This window comes from Silene latifolia, chromosome 5 (assembly GCF_048544455.1).
Source record: "Silene latifolia isolate original U9 population chromosome 5, ASM4854445v1, whole genome shotgun sequence".
In the NCBI taxonomy this organism is placed as follows: Eukaryota; Viridiplantae; Streptophyta; class Magnoliopsida; order Caryophyllales; family Caryophyllaceae; genus Silene; species Silene latifolia.
The window spans coordinates 68,508,529-68,525,952 of record NC_133530.1 but is presented as its reverse complement, the minus strand read 5'-3'; the positions used below and the strand labels follow the sequence as shown (position 1 = coordinate 68,525,952).

General features: G+C 41.6%; 1 non-coding gene across 1 annotated transcript; it reads left to right on the top strand.

The window, feature by feature from the left end:
• The first annotated feature begins 9,524 nt into the window (after nt 1-9,524).
• On the top strand, nt 9,525-9,630 carry LOC141658293 (small nucleolar RNA R71). Its single transcript, XR_012549186.1, has one exon. It is a non-coding gene; the product is annotated as a small nucleolar RNA R71 (small nucleolar RNA).
• Nucleotides 9,631-17,424: the final 7,794 nt, after the last annotated feature.

Below are 17,424 nucleotides of genomic sequence, written 5' to 3'. Positions count from 1 at the left end.
GATTGAACTTAAATTAAAGCTTACTAGGAAATTGATGAACGAAGCAATTGAATTGGAATCCGTAATCTACACTTTCTTGTTCCCCAAAACTTGATCTAAGACTTCCGTTGTTGAATAATAAAAAGCATAACCTAAATTATTATTGCGTACTACTGATAAACGTTCTACCCAAAAGTTAATTACAAATGGGCTTTCAAAAGTCTAACGCGTAAAATAAATCTCAGGTTCGCGACGTGGTCGATCGACCAAGTGGCATGGTCGATCGACCAGCCAGTACAGTACTTCCTTCTCTGCTGAACTTCCACGGTCGATCGACTGGAGATGTTTGTCGATCGACCAACTACGCTGTGCAGTAGCATCTTTTCTCTTCCAAACAGCCTCTTCACTCCATGCACGCATCCCGAGGTGAACAAGTCCGAACTCCCATCTTCCAAGTTTCCATAAAGTTGCTTCCGGAGGACGATTTAAGCTTGATTTAGCTCACTTCCACTCATCCCTACAATAAATCATAGAAATTCCAAAGTAAACCGTTTCGTGAGAAATAATAGCTTTAAGCTAACAAATAAGCATGGAAATACGTGCCAAAACTGCAAATAAAGTGTATAGAATATGCACGTATCAAATCTCCACAAACCAAACCTTGCTTGTCCCCACGCAAGCACTATGACCCAACTAAAAACTTCTAATGGAACGGATTTCATGCTCAGAGCTAATACAAACCATCATACCCAACCAATTTAATGCAAGTATTAACAACCAAGTATCTTGTCAATGCAAACGAGTTGAACATGTTAAAGAATTTGCTAAACCTTCGACCTTGCAAGACTCGTATATATTGGACTCTCACGGGTCGCTCATTCGCTCATTTAAGTACAAGGTAAGATATATTGTGCAAGACAGAAGAGTGATAAAAATAAGACTCTCACCTATCTACGACCCATAAGAACATGCCTACAATCTAACATGAATAAAGTCTCTACAACCGTGCATATGCATTCCAACCATTTAAAGAGCATGACACATGCCGAGGCGATTTGGGATTGTGAGGCTAGAGGTAAAAAGAGGCTAAAATGAATTTGGGAAAGAGGGGTTAAGCCGAGCTAATAACCACTAAACCAAATTATAAGCAAATCCACTTCTTACTTCCACTTACCAAAAATAACACCAATGCTCAAATATCACGAGCATAGAACTCACAATTCTCCAATAAAATAACAATTCCCCAAATAATATGAATAGCACATGGGAAGTAAGAAATCACCATCCGAAAATCATTTGAAACATGTGATCTCCCTCTCTCTTTTTTTCATTTTCTTTCTTTCCTTTTCTGACTTTCTTTTGTTTTCTTTTTTTTTTTTTCAATTTCTGGGCGGGTAGTCGATCGACCAACAACAACAGTCGATCGACCACCCATGCTGGCCTACTACTCTCTTCCAGTTCAGTTCACTTTCTTTTTTCTTCATTTTTGTTTTCTCACTTCATTTTTCAAGTCATAGCTTCCCATTCCCACAGTTCATCCAACAAGATAATTAAAAACCAAATCACAAGATAACATTCCCGATTTACTACCTTTACTAGCTCGACTAGGGTGGCTAAATTTAGTATGTAGCTAAATGGGACAAAAAAGGCAAATTTGGCTTTGTGATGTTTATGGGCAAAATGAGAAAGGGGAACCTCTACCACATGTGTCAACAAACCACGGACCCGAATGCATATAGGTATCAAGTATACTAGACTCATGCTTATGCAAATTAATGTGACATGCCTTATAAGGAGAAAACTACTCTCATTCCTACATGAAATCGGTCATGAATGTCACCGATTTATTGAGCTCTATCCTTAGAAATTTAAGTAGTTTGCCAATATTGAGTCAAGTCTATTCGTTTAGCAAAATTCCAACAAAAACTCGTAGACTATGCAAGTGACATACTTGGAAATGTTCAAAGTGCAAGGAAAGGGCAATGAGACAATATGTAATGCAAACTCATCATTGAAATCCTTCCGTTCCGACTCGACCTAAATGCGAAAGTAGACGTGATTTTTTTGAATTTTTGGTGGTTTTTCAATTTTTTTTTGAATTAAAACAAATGCAAGCTGAAATGCAATAAACGTGTGACTGAAATGCAATAAAAAACAAATGCGGATGCAATAGACATATGCAAATACCCTCCCCAAACCAAAACGCACAATGCCCTCATTGTGCTCAGTAGCAAATCACCAGCATCAACAACAATAATGGGAAGAATATAAGCAATAACAAAAGAAAAGGAAACTAACAAAAAAGGATAGGAAACTCACAAAAGACGACCTCCCCAAACCAGCCAAAAACGGGGGAGGTCAGAATGCGTCTAGTCCCCACCATCATACTTAGAACCACTCTCCTCCTCGGACTCCGAGTCGTCCTCCTCTTCCGCCTCAGCAGCAGCGGCAGTAGTGGTCGTGGGAGTAGACCTCGTAGCAGGCGGAGGGTATCCGCCCACCGGGGGAACAAAGAAGGATGGGTGAGTCCAGGGACCTCGTGGTAGCATCCCCGTCCGAGCGTACTCCTCATAAACTGGGTACATGACCAGTGCCATGTCTATCCTGTGCTGACCGCAGGGATAACAATAGGTGTAGGGGGACAAAAAGTGGCCGGGAAACCCGTGGGAGCAGGAGTGGAGGAAGAGGGGGCCTGTGAAGAGGAGGCACGAGCTCGCCTCGAGGTACTAGCAGTAGTGGCGCCCGCCCTAATAGGGAGCCCGTAGCTAGGCAAGGGCGGGCAAGTTGCCCCCAAAACAGTGGTAAGGGGCAAGATGGGAGGGAGGCCAAGGACAGGGATGGAGTCACAAATAGAAGAATCAATCTTCCACCGACCCCGTGTATCAGCCCACTTCACAGACCTGGCGTACTCAAGGTCCATGAAGCCTGCGTCAGGGTCAAGAGGGGCCTCCTCTCTAGAGAAGAGAAGAAAAGAACTAGACGATTGGCGATACGAGTCACCAACCCACCACAAACAATAGTGGCCAAAGTGCCCTCACTTATAGTGTGAAAGTGAGAGGCGGTCAAATAAGCTATGTTATAGATACGGGCTACCCGACTTTCAATGTTCAGATAGCCCGCCAAGATAGACAATTCAATGGTATTAACATTATTTGACTCCTTGCGGCCGAAAATGGTATTACCCATCAGCCGGAAAAAATAATGAAAAGGGGGTAAGTGAACGGAGGTGCCCGTCCTCTTAGGGCCGTTCCAGTCAGAGATACACGACCACATTACCCTGTGCACATCAGAAGGTTCCGAGGTGTTACCCTCGAAACAAAGACCCAAATAACCAGAAATTCGGCCAATGTCAAAGAGTAGGTGACATTGAATAACCGAAAAGAAATACAAGAACTACTCCTATTGGCTTCAAAGGTGGTCTGGTTGAAAGCAAAAGATGAGAAAAACTCAAGGGTAAGAGTGTAGTAGGTGAACTTAGCCATGTCCACCAGTCCCGACATCCCTGTCCCATTTAGCAGAGACACGACAGATTCAAGACACCCTAGTTTCTCTAAAGTTGGCCTATGAAGAAAGCGAGTGACCTGAACTTTTATTTTTTCGACCATGTTAATGAATTTAGCACGCTGAGTAGAGGTAGAGAAAGTAACCTGCGGATAGTCAGGTAGACTATCCGTAGTGTCCTCGATCATTAACGGCGGACCCCGCAGCCGTTTAGCTGCTCCTTGACTGGACTGCCCACTAAACATCGGCTGCTTCCCTTTTGTCATTGTTGCTTCCTACAAAATGAACAAATCAACAACTAGCTTCACATAACCTTTAACAATGTCAATTTATAAAACCCTAAACAAAATCAGAAATTCCACACGAAATTAGGGTTTCGAAAATTTGGGGGAAATGGATTTAAGCATCTCCTAGTTGCTAAGATGTCTCGAAAATCAGGGGAAAAGGATAGCAAAATGCAATTAAAGAACAAATTTGACAAGAAATCAACCCCAAATCGATTTTCCCCAAATCGATTTTTTCGACCCAAGGTAACAATGCTCGAAATTTGGGCATAAAAGTTCAGCGAGAATTGAATTCAAAGGACGAAAATAGGATTAGAAACATACCTTTGATGGGAACTCGGAAATTTGAGCAAGAAAAATCGAAGTAAAAGGGTAGATTGGCAGGAAAATCGCGAAAAGGGGAAGAACAAGGGTTTTTTCTATTCTTTTGATTGAAAGAGTATGAATGAATGAATGAGAAAAGAAGTAAAACTTCCCTTATTAACTTGCGTTCGATCTCGCAGGGTCGATCGACTATCGGCCCGATCGATCGACCAGTCTTCCCCTATACAGCTCTCTGATATCGCGTGGTGGTCGATCGACTATCAAGTTCAGTCGATCGACCAATCTCCCTATGAAACAGCTTCTGCCTTTTTCTTCTCAGTCGATCGACTGATGTGCTTAGTCGATCGACTGCAGGTACTGGCAACTAATCTGATTTACGTCAAAGATTTATTTTGCCACTTCAATTTCCCGTCTTTCTCTCATAAAAATTCAGTAAATCACCCTACGCACTTCGCATAAAATAATCACCTGCAAAAAATTCTCAAAGGCGCACGTCTATCCATAAAAGTGAATGCTAATTAAAATGAAATAACTAAAGCTCCTAATGCAAATTAAATGAAATAAAGCTGTAAAGTTCCTAATTACAAAAAATTACAAACCGGGTTGCCTCCCGGTTAGCGCTGGTTTAAGAGGTCCCGCACGACCTTCTTACCTCAATTTGCAGCTTCTAAAATTGGGTCAAAGTACAGTACTTCGACCTGCCCAACAAATTAAATCGCACCGTGATAGTGTTTCACGTATTGACCGTTCACTTTGAATCGGTCTCTAGATGAGGTCTCCAATTCAATCGATCCGAATTTTGTAATCGCTGTGACCGTATAAGGGCAGATCCACTGGATTTCAGCTTACCAGGAAATAAACGGATATGAGCATTAAAAAGAAGTACCTTATCGCCAATATGGAACTCGCGCTTAATGATTCCCTTGTCGTGCCAGCGCTTCGTTTTCTCTTTGTAGATCCTAGCATTATCATAGGCCAGCAGCCTAAATTCCTCCAGCTCATTTAGCTGTGTCATACGTTTCTCACGAGAGAGGTTAGGATCCAAATTCAAATCACATATAGCCCATCAAGACTTACGCTCCAACTCAACAGGTAAATGACATGTCTTACCATAAATCAATCGGAATGGTGACATCCTAATCGGCGTTTTAAACGCGGTCCTATAAGCCCATAAGACATCATCTAACTTAAGACTCCAATCTTTCCGTGATTTAGAAATAACTTTAGCTAAAAATTCTTTCAATTCTCGGTTAGAAATCTCAACCTGACCACTAGTTTGGGGATGATACCCCAAACCTCTACGATGTTGGACACCGAATTTAGTCAATAAAGCACTAAGTTGTTTCTCTTTAAAATGCATTCCACTGTCGCTAATGACAACCCTAGGGACACCAAAACGAGGGAAAATAATCTTTTTAAACAGTTTAATCACGGCTTTTGCATCGCAATGGGGAGTAGCGATAGCTTCTACCCATTTGGACACATAATCTACAGCTACGAGGATATATTTATTACCTTGACTGCTCGGAAAAGGTCCTTGATAATCAATACCCCAGACATCAAAAATCTCAACCTCTAGAATGCCTACCTGTGGCATATCATGTCTCTTTGAAATATTCCCCGATCTTTGACAAGCATCGCACTCAGCAACAAAATTGCGACTATCTGCATGCAAAGTTGGCCAATAGAAACCAGATTGGAGTACCTTAGCCACAGTCCGGGACGGACCATGGTGACCACCATAGGCAGAAGAGTGGCAAGCTTCTAGGATATCCTTCACCTCCCATTGAGGCACACATCTCCGGATAAGACCGTTTGCGCATTCCTTGAAAACATAAGGATCATCCCAAAAGTATTGTCTAGCATCATAAGCGAACCGCTTCTTCTGCTGCCATGAAAGCTCGGGTGGTATCTTACCTGTCACAGCAAAAATAGCATAATCAGCAAACCACGGAGGTGGATAAGACCCCGAATTAGTAATAGCTAACAGACTCTCATCAGGAAAAGAATAATTAATGGGTAACGAATGCTCCCTTTCTGTCAGCTGCAAACGAGATAAATGGTCAGCCACCACATTCTCTGCACCTTTCTTATCTTTGATCTCCAAATCAAACTCCTGCAAAAGGAGTATCCACCTCAAAAGCCTCGGCTTCGCATCCTTCTTAAGAAATAGAGTCTTCAGCGCTGCATGGTCAGTATAAACAACAACCTTAGAACCTAACAAATAAGACCGGAATTTATTTAAGGCAAAAACTACAGCTAGAAACTCCTTCTCAGTGGTGTAATAATTAACTTGAGCCTCATCCAGAGTTCGGCTCGCATAATATATGGCATTCAAAACTTTATTCTTCCGCTGTCCCAAAACTGCACCAATCGCATAATCGCTGGCATCACACATAATCTCGAAGGGGAGGTCCCAATCAGGCGGCTGAATGATTGGCGCAGAAACTAGAGCCTCCTTCAACCTGTTAAAAGCTAAAAGGCACTCATCAGTAAACTCAAAGACAGCATCCTTAAGGAGCAATTGTGTAAGTGGTTTAGCAATTTTTGAAAAATCCTTAATGAAACGCCGATAAAAACCAGCGTGACCAAGAAAACTCCTCACTCCTTTAACATTCACGGGAGGAGGCAGTTGCTCAATCACCTGCACTTTTGCCTTATCAACATGTATACCCTTATCAGAAATCAGATGCCCTAACACAACTCCCTCATTGACCATGAACCGACATTTCTCCCGATTTAAAACAAGATTAACATCAATACAACGCTGCATGACTTTATCAAGATTAGCTAAACAACGATCAAAGTCATTACCATAAACTGAGAAATCATCCATAAATACCTCCATAATGTTTTCTATATAATCAGAAAAAATCCCCATCATGCACCTCTGAAAGGTAGCTGGGGCGTTACATAATCCGAAAGGCATCCTGCGGTATGCAAAAACACCCCGTGGACAGGTAAAAGTGGTCTTACTCTGATCATCCGGATGAATAGGGATCTGAAAGAACCCTGAATATCCGTCTAGAAAACATAAAAATTTGTTAGAAGCAAGTCTTTCAGTCATTTGGTCAACAAAAGGGAGGAGGAAGTGGTCTTTCTTGGTGGCGGCATTCAACTGTCTATAATCAATGCATATCCGCCACCCTGTCATAACTCGTGTTGGTATTAATTCATTTTTCTCATTTTTAACCACGTTAGTCCCTCCTTTCTTCGGAACTACCTGAACTGGGCTACATCACTTGGAGTTGCCAACTGTATAAATAATACCTGCATCGAGTAGTTTCATCACCTCGGCCATAACAACTTCCTGCATCTTCGGGTTCAACTTGCGTTGACCCTGTCTGTAAGGCTTATGGCCTTCTTCCAGCTCTATCTTGTGCATACAAATATCAGGGCTGATGCCCTTAATATCATCCAAATAGTAACCTAAAGCCTTCCTGTTTTTCTTAAGCACAAACATCAAAGCAGAAAGCTGGTCATCATTAAGCTTAGCACTAACAATAGCTGGGTACTGCTCCGTATCATCTAGAAAAACATACTTAAGATTAGGAGGAATTGGCTTACGCTCTGGCACCTTTACCTCTACAGCATAGGCAGAATCAGCTTCAACGGTATAGCAAGTGTTTACCAAATTTTCGTTGGCCAGGCTTAAGAGCATCTCATCTTCTTCCTCTGTGAGCTCGTAGCTTTCCATTGAGGCTACCAAAACATCTAGCTCCTCAGCATTCACCGCTGTATTATCTGCACACTCATATAAACGGGTTAGATCAGCTAAGGGATCCTTGGCTAAGGATTCCCTCCAGTTACAATTAACAGCCATGTCAACAATATCAATGGAATAACACGTATCATCATCAGCAGGTTCAATAGCCTTACGAGCAAGACTGAACTCAATGGTGTCATCCCCTACCTTTAAGGTTATAATTCTGCGTTTGACATCTATTACAGCCCCAGCTGTATGTAAAAATGGTCTACCTAAAATAATAGGTATCTGACTGTCCTCTGCAATGTCCAAAACAACGAAATTGACAGGAATAAAAAACTTACCCACTCGAACAGGTACATCCTCTAAGACTCCTAAAGGTCTCTGAGTCGATCTATTTGCCATCTGAAGGGTAATATCGGTCACCTTAAGTCTACCAATATTTAGCCTTTTGCAAACGGAATATGGCATGACACTGACACTGGCCCCTAAATCGCAAAGGGCCTTTCCAATTTCGTGGTTACCTATAGTGCAGGGAATTGAAAAGCTACCCGGGTCCTTTAATTTAGGTGGTATGTTAATTTGCGAAAGAGCATTACATTCTTCCACAAAAGCAACAACACCATTATCATGAAAATTTCTCTTAAGATTCAAAATGTCTTTCATAAATTTAGCGTAAGAGGGTACCTGGGTAATTAGATCAGTGAAAGGAATGGTTACCTCAAGATTCTTGACCATCTCCAAAAACTTACCAAACTTGCGCTCCAGCTTAGTATTCTTTAAACGCTCCGGATACGGGACTGCAACACTGGCCGTAGGATTAGCAACCTTCGGCTTCCGTAAATTTAAAACCTCCGTCAAATCATCAATGAGTATAGAATCATGAAAATTAATTTACGGATTTGCGTCCTGCATTGGAGACCCAGTCGATCGACCATTGGGCTCGGTCGATCGACCATTTACGCTGGGGTTGAACAGTTTCTGGTCAGAAACTCCTTCGTCAGGAACTTCAGTCGATCGACTGATATTGTTGGTCGATCGACCACATGTGCTGAGCTCAATTAGTTTCTGGTCAGAAACTTTTTCATCAGGGATTCCGGTCGATCGACTACTGTTGTTGGTCGATCGACCACTGGTACTGGCAATAAAGTTCGTTTTCGCACCAGAAATTAAATTCGTGTTTTCATCCTTTCCTGAGTCTTCTCTTGGCTTATCGGGACCATCATAAGAAAGGCCACTTCGGAGATTAATGGAATTAATGGTTTCAATTGGCCCCTCACATTTGCTTGAAGAATTGGCGACTTGCTTAGCCTCTAAATTCTCCAACTGCTTCACAAAATTCTTTGCAAATTCAATCCCAGCTTCTTCTATTTTCGTGACCTGAACCAAAAGAGCTCAGACTATTTCTCTCAATTCTGCGGTCTCATCTGAGTTATGAACAGGAATATCAATTTCTCTCTCGCAAACCTTAGAAGTCTCGAGCTTTTCGAGCCGGGTAGTAATAGAAGTAATGAGCGTCACAACGACACTCATTTCATCACTTTGCTTTCGCGAGTTTCCACGCGAACTCCCAAACTCAGCTCTATGGACTGCCATCTCCTCAATGGTGTTCCAACCTTTATTCTGACCAGTATTATTTTGGAACCTACCATTCGCAACTGCATCCAGGATAACCTTGTAGTCATCATATAAAGAATTGTAGAATAAGTTGCAAAGGTACTACTGCTGGAAACTGTGGTGAGGGACAGACCGAACCAAACTCTTGAAACGTCCCCATGCTTCGCAAAATCCCTCATCAGGTCCTTGCTGGAAATTTGTAATTTTGCTTCTCAAGGCATCAGTCTTTGCGAGTGGGAAGTATTTTTTGTAGAAAGCTAATGCTAGAGATGTCCAATATGTGACTCCAGCTGTTACCCTATCAAGGTAGCGGTACCAATCTCGCGCAGAATCCTTCAAGGAGTATAAGAACATCATCCCCTTTACTTCATCCTGGGTCACCCCAGCCGGTACAGATATGGAACAGCAGTAGTCTGTGAAAATTTCCATATGCTTCAAAGGATCCTCGTCCGGTAGACCAGCAAACTGATTTCGTTCCACTAAATCGATATAGGAGGAACGAAATTCGAAACGACCATTAGTAGGGGTGGGTAATTCGTATCCCTTTGGAACATGCTGCACTTGTGGCTGAAGATTATCATATATTGTAGCCATGATCACGAAACGGAGAGTACTCAAGCCTTCCTCTCAGAAATCTGTCCTCTAACTGTGCAAAAGCAAAACTAGAAGAAGGAGTAAGCAACGGCCTCAAGGAACCAAAGTTCCTTGAGACAAGAAAAATAAACTAAAAATAAAGCAAACAGAATTACACCGTCTCCCCGGCAACGGCGCCAAAATTTGATACCGTCGTTTTGTATCAAATTTAAATTTATAAATCCGAACTAAAACTATAGCTAGTGATAGTAAGGGTCGAACCACAGAGAGACAAGATCAATTCTATTTGCTATTTTCAGTCCACAAAAGTAACAATTAAATGGGGGTTTTGAATGTTTTTGATTCTAGATACTAATTGACAAAATAAGAAGTTTCTCAAATAAGATAAAAGAGAGATCAGGAACTTCGGTTCATGATGGCTAAGGTCAGGTAAAAAAGATAGCAGATGTCTTATAAAACGGTCTCAGGGAATATGAACAAGCCTTTCGATCAATGCTCAAATTTAACCTTACGGTCTTCTAATTCCCTAGAATTTCTCAAAGCTTTCGCTCAAAGGAAATTCCAAAACTAATGAAAACCTAACCTACTAATCTTTCAATCTAGCAAGACGGGTTTATCAAAAGGAAATAAGATCGATACGGAAGAAATCATACTAATAAAATCAACCCTAATTTACGCCATGGCTCACCTAGTTCCCAATCAAGATGATTAGCTATGCATGATTAAAACTATAACAATTGCAAACTTAGAGACATACAATGAAATTGACATGATTGGATTAAAAATTAAATAGAAGATTAAAACTGAATTACTTGAAAATAAATTGGTAACAACAAGAATTAAAAGGACAAGAATAAAGGAAGATTGAAATTAAATTAAAGCTTACTAAGGAAATTGATGAACGAAGCAATTGAATTGGAATCCGTAATCTACACTTTCTTGTTCCCCAAAACTTGATCTAAGACTTCCGTTGTTGAATAATAAAAAGCATAACCTAAATTATTGTTGCGTACTACTGATAAACGTTCTACCCAAAAGTTAATTACAAACGGGCTTTCAAAAGTCTAACGCGTAAATTAAATCTCAGGTTCGCTACCTGGTCGATCGACCAAGTGGCATGGTCGTTCGACCAGCCAGTACAGTACTTCCTTCTCTGTTGAACTTCCACGGTTGATCGACTGGAGATGTTGGTCGATCGACCAACTACGCTGTGCAGTAGCTTATTTTCTCTTCCAAACAGCCTCTTCACTCCATGCACGCATCCCGAGGTGAACAAGTCCGAACTCCCATCTTTCAAGTTTCCATAAAGTTGCTTCCGGAGGACGATTTAAGCTTGATTTAGCTCACTTCCACTTATTCCTACAATAAATCATAGAAATTCCAAAGTAAACCTTTTCGGGAGAAATAATAGCTTTAAGCTAACAAATACGCCTAGAAATACGTGCCAAAACTGCAAATAAAGTGTATAGAATATGCACGTATCAGCGGTGTTGGTGGGTTGAAAATAAACCGGCGGTCGACGTCCTCAAGTCGGGTAATCCTCTCTGAGAGACTAGCTATGGCTTCCTCAACCCATTGGAACATGATGAGTATGGTTGCGGCGCTGAATACGAATATCCTATCTCGGGTATCCTTCTCCAAGGCATTCACCTCGTTGTCAATTGGTAGGATGAGGTGTGAGAAATCCAAGGTTGGCTCTTTATCAGAGATGGCATGGATTCCCAAGGGGTTTGTTTTGTTATTCGGTTTGGTGGGTGGAGGTAAAGGTAGTTCCTCTTTCTCGATCATATCTTGAATGGCGTGCTTCAGCTTAAAGCAAACCTCCGTGTTATGACCTTTACCTTGGTGGTACTGGCAGTAGGCATTGGGATTCCAGAAACGGGTTTTCTTGGCCTCGAAAGGGTCTGGAGTAGGCCCGATCGGTTGTAGTTTTCCTTGGTCCATGAGTCTTTTTAGGGCACTGGCATAGGCTGTTCCCAAGTTCATGAATACCGTTTGAGGACGCTCAGTTTTCTTTGCGGTTGGCTCGAGGAGGTTGGCCTCATCTATTTAGTTTGTTTGACCACAAGGACGAGATCCGGTCTATGTAGATCCCTGATAGCCTCTACCGGTGGTCTTGGCTAGGACACCCTTGTGGAGGTCATCTTCAATGCGGGTTCCGAGGATTTGTAGGTCTTGGAACGTTTTGGTGTTTTGATATCTCAGCAGGTTGGCATAAACTGGGCGGAGGTTGTTGACAAACTTCTCCACCAAAGTTGATTCACTCAGCTTGCTGAGCAATTGAGTGGTTACTCTCCTCCTACGTGTTAGGAATTCTGTGAACCCTTCCTTATCATTCTGAGTCAGGACCTCAAGTGTACGGGTGTTGGCTTCGATTTTGACGTTGTCGGCATATTGTTTAGCAAATTCAGTGGCGACTTCATCCTAACTAGTAAGGTTCTTGGGGTCGAGGGAGTAATACCATTGGCAGGAAATAGGTTCCAGGGATGATGGAAAGATCTGGGTGAAAAGTTCTTGTTTGACCCCCTTAATGGACATGTAATCCTTAAAGGCTTGAATGTGGTTGAGTGGGTCCTCCACTCCCTTAAACTTGGGTACATCAGTCAAGGTAAAGTTGTCGGGTAGTTGATCCCCAACGGATTCAAATCTTCGATTGTTCTCAAGGTGGATATTTTTACGACGGGCTAGGAGTTGTTCTTCCAAGATCTTGAGCCTCTTCTCGGTTTCAGTCAAAGATGGAGTGTTATATTCTTCGGTTTCCTTGTTTTTCAGGGTGTCGATATGGGTCTCGACACGGTCTAGGGTGACCTTAAGAGCGGTGAGTAGGCTGGCTAGCTGAGCAGTTGTGACGTCTCTGTTGTCATTGTTGTTGTTGGATGATGCCGAGGAATGGGCCATGGCTCTGAGGCAGAAAAATGGTTCACATTACATCCCAATCCGACACAATTTAACGACTAAACGCAGACAACACAAAAGACGGAAAGACACTTCAGAGCCAGCAAGACGAGGACGACCGTGTGTGGTGTCTCGGTGGTGACTCGATTTATATTGTGACGGCATTGACCAGACTTTTACTCGCGTCCAACGTAATGGCGTGACGCCGTTGAACGAGTCTCGAGGTGAGATGACTCAAAAGTAAAGACCCATAAGTAAGCTTGCTTCGACTCGATAGACATGAGGCGGAATCGGAACGGTGAGCTGAAGTTTTCGAAAATATAGATTTTCAAAAATATTCGTTTGTCGCTTTATGGACGGCTCCCGAAGAATAGGGATCTTCGAAAGTCGATTAGTTGAAAAAGTTGTCTTAAGTTTGTTTTCAAAAGACGATTTAAGTTTGAGTTGAGGCGGCTCTGAAAAGAATGTGCTTTCCAAAGACGGCTTTTTGAAATTCAAAATTGTATGTTTTGAAAATCGAGTTTTGAAAGGTTTGAAAAGGTCTCGGGGACGGTGTATGGTCCTCGGGATTTGAAAAAAGGTTCGAAAAGGGGTGTGTGCCTTTCCGGGTTTTGACTGAGCCATTGTGTCAGCGCGAGACGGGTTAAAATCCGTTTCTTGATGCGGTGATTATAACGGCGTAAAAAGGCGTATTTTTTTGAAGCGGTTGTAGAAAACTAAGTTTTGAAAATCGTCATTACGACGGCCTAGAAAGGCGTGCTTTTTGAAATAGTTGTAAAAAACCCAGTTTAAAAATTATCATTACGATGGCCAATAAAGGCGTGCTTTTTGAAATGGTTGTAAAAAACCCAGTTTGAAAATCGTCATTACGACGGCCTAGGAAGGCGTGCTTTTTAAAATGCGACGGTCGGCGAAAGACCGAGGTTTGAAATGGCCATTATAACGGCGCAAAAGGTGTTTTTGAAAGTTGGAAATGACACGGAAGGACTTATGATCACATAACACGTAAGCACTCGCAGTTTCATTATATTATACATAATGCTGGCGCGGGTTTTGGCTTAAAAGGGTGAGTTACACACCAAGCAATCTACCCCGATTTTCGAGAGGGATACCAATCCAAACAAAATGTGTAAGGAGGGTGCCCTAGCCTCGTGCTCGAAGGAAAATAAAGCTCTTTGACGAAATAAAAATGTGTAACATCAATGACACGCTTGACTCAATCGGGATTCAAAACGCGGGGATGAGAAAAGTCACGCCAACGGGACGAGCCAATTGGTCGAAAAAGGTTAGGTTGTGGGACCGGACAAGGAACCCGACTTATGACCATCATATCAATTAATGCATTTCAACCAAGACCTCATTCGAGTCTCACCATCTAGGGATCACAAAGACACAAGTGTCCTAGTTATTCCCAGCAGAGTCGCCGATCTGTGGGCATGGCAGCAGTCTGAAAGCCACGCTCGGTGGCGTAAAAATGCTTTTGACCGGATTGTTTTAGATCGGTCGGTTTCATCTCGGCAAGGGTCTTGAAACGATGCAAGGGATGTTCGGAGTCGCCATTAAGTATTTGTGGGATGCTTAGAACCCATTCGAATCCACTTTATACCTAGGTCAACCAAGGCAAAAAGCAGTGTTTGACATAAGTACTAAAGATAAGGAGTCGTCCTTCTCGAACATCCTATCTCTAGAATAACTCTCGTACGCCCTGGATAAGGTCGTTCACTATCCAAAGTTTCTGGGTAAGAGGTGAAGGTACGTATTGGGAAGCTCTTTAATCAGACACCCAATCCCGCCCGCGGTAGCGGCCTCTACTGATCGATCTTGGTTGGTTAAATGCAAAAGTTGATTAAACGGGTAAATGCATGAATGCGCATCCACAAGTTTGAACCTATCATGTGAGATTTATATGTCGGTTGTTTAATCCAAGTATCAAGTATTTGATGTCAATTTGGATTTAATGTTGATTTGCATGCAAAACGGAAATTAAACATCCATTTACCGAGTTTGGTTTATGGTGCATAATGTGATCCATTTGTCTTAGTAAGGCATTTTTTAAATACAATCTAAAAGAGCAGATTTGTCATCTGTTCCGTCCTGTATTCTGGTTATCCGAAGTCGGGATCGTCCTAGACAAGTGCTGGAAGAAAATATGGACAGGGGCCACCGGCGCCGCACGCACCCGCGTGTTGTGGTTTTGAGGCGGTGACACTTCTCCCATGGAACCTTGTTTTGCCAAAGCACATCATGGGCCGTTACTGATTTGTGAGGCATTGAAACCGGTGAAAGGTTGAATAAGCCTGCATTTGTGGAGTCGCCACCAATTTATTGTGGAAAATTGGAAACTATTCGAATACCTCGTTCCATGTCAAGACACAAAGTAATGACATGAACACTAAGAACTCGTTACCCTTAGCATTCTATGTCTAGAATGAATCTCGAGATGCCAATGGACACAGATGTCCAGAGACAACTGGAGTAACGGGTGAGGGTACGTATCAGGAAGTTCTTTAATTCGAATACCTAATCCCGCCCGCCTCGATAACGGCCTCTACTAATGATCAGGGAAGACGTTCATATTTGATATGTCGGCGATGTAATGCATGCAATGTAACAAACATGGATTAATCCTAGCATGTGAAATTAGACTATGTCGGTTAACACGTGTTTTAGCAAATAATTTGGTTGAAGTAAATGTTAGATTCAATACATGTGAATGCCATACATTTAAATCATACATAATAATAATCACGATAAATGAATTACAATTACAAAAATTACAAGCTTTATTTGATTTACGTTAAAAGCACGCTCAAAGACGGGATTTCGAAGAAGAAAATAAAAGGAAAATAAAATTAGAATTAAAATATGAAAATATGTCAGATTAGAGGTGATAATATGAATAATAGTTGATTCAAACCGTAACTAAGAGCTACGTCAAAGCGAGACAGCGTTCAGAGGCAGAAACCAACCCAGAACAGGCGCAACATCTGATGCGTCCTCTGGAAGAGGCGCAGTACTTCGTGCGCCTGTTCTCGAGCTGGGTTCTGGATGTGAAGTCAGAATCGCAACACTGTTATTGTTCGTTGGTAGATTTAAATATTATCGATATTAGACTCAAATTGAAGTGTTTTAACCGATCATATGTATTTGGGCAAGTCATAAAACGGATTAAAACGAGAAATTATAGCGGTTTACATGATTATACGATGAACTTGTGTCGGAAATACAAAAAGGCGAAACTTGAGGTTAGATTAAGACGAAACTGGACAAATAAGATTCGGAAGAAAACATATGTATCAAATTGGGACTCCAGAACCTCGACATGAACAAGTCGAAACCCAAAGAATCGATTTGAATTAAAACAGCGAAAACCCGAAAGTATTGAATTACTCGGGATTAAGGACGACATAAGCATTGTAATTAAAAGGGAGTTGTTAAAATATGATTTATATACTGAAATAACAAAAAGAACGAAGCAAAATGAAAGAATAAGAAAAGGAGGAAATTTGCAGGAAGTCGAGGAAGAAGAAGAAGAGCAAGAGCAGCAGGCAGCCTCTGGAAGAGGTGCAGAAAGGCTGCAATCCTTCCTGAAGGCGCAGCTGCTATTGCATTTCTTCTCAACATCTGACCTCTGCTGTTTCGTAAAAACGACTTTAAAAGGTGGATTTTAAATCGGTTTTCAAACGTATTCTTGATATAGATTTACATTAAATGATACAAAATAAAAGTACAATAAAAAAATGGGTTTACACCCTCAGACTTACATGTTTGATGTACCGAGATTGACTAAAGTTGTGGTTTAGTGAATGCTCGACTCGAATATACGTGGAAAGTGCCCTCGTTAGAGGATTTAGTAGGTTGATTAGGTTTATTAAAAGTGGATTTGGTCAAGTTGGTCGGTCTATGCAGTTGTGGACACGGGCTACGGGGCCGCTTGGGACAAGCGTTGCATCTGTGGAGTCGCCACCAATTCTTATGGGAAATTGGAACCGTTCGAATACCTCGTGTCATGTCATGACACAAAGTAGTGACATGCACACTAAGAACTTGTTACCCTTAGCATTCTATGTCTAGAATGACTCTTGCGGATGCCAATGAACACAGATGTTTACAGAGATCTAGAGTAAGGGGTGAGGGTACGTACTAGGAAGCCCTTTTACTGAACACCTAATCTCGCCCGCCTCGATAGCGACCTCTAATAATGATTGGGGAAATCGTTCGTACTTGATATGTCGTCGATTATATGCATGCAATGCAACATCCAACGTTTTAATCCTAAGATGTGAATTAAACTAAGTCGGTGAACAAGTAATTAGCACTTATTGATTGTCGAATCGGGATTTATGATTAATTACATGTGAATAAAAATAAATAAACCATACATAATAAATATGATAAATAAATAGCAATAATTGAAATTACAATAGATTAACTGATTTATGTCAAAAATACACTCAAGACGGAAATTTGGAGAAAAGAAGGAAAACGAAAGAGTTAAAAATAAAAGTAGCAAAAATAAGACAA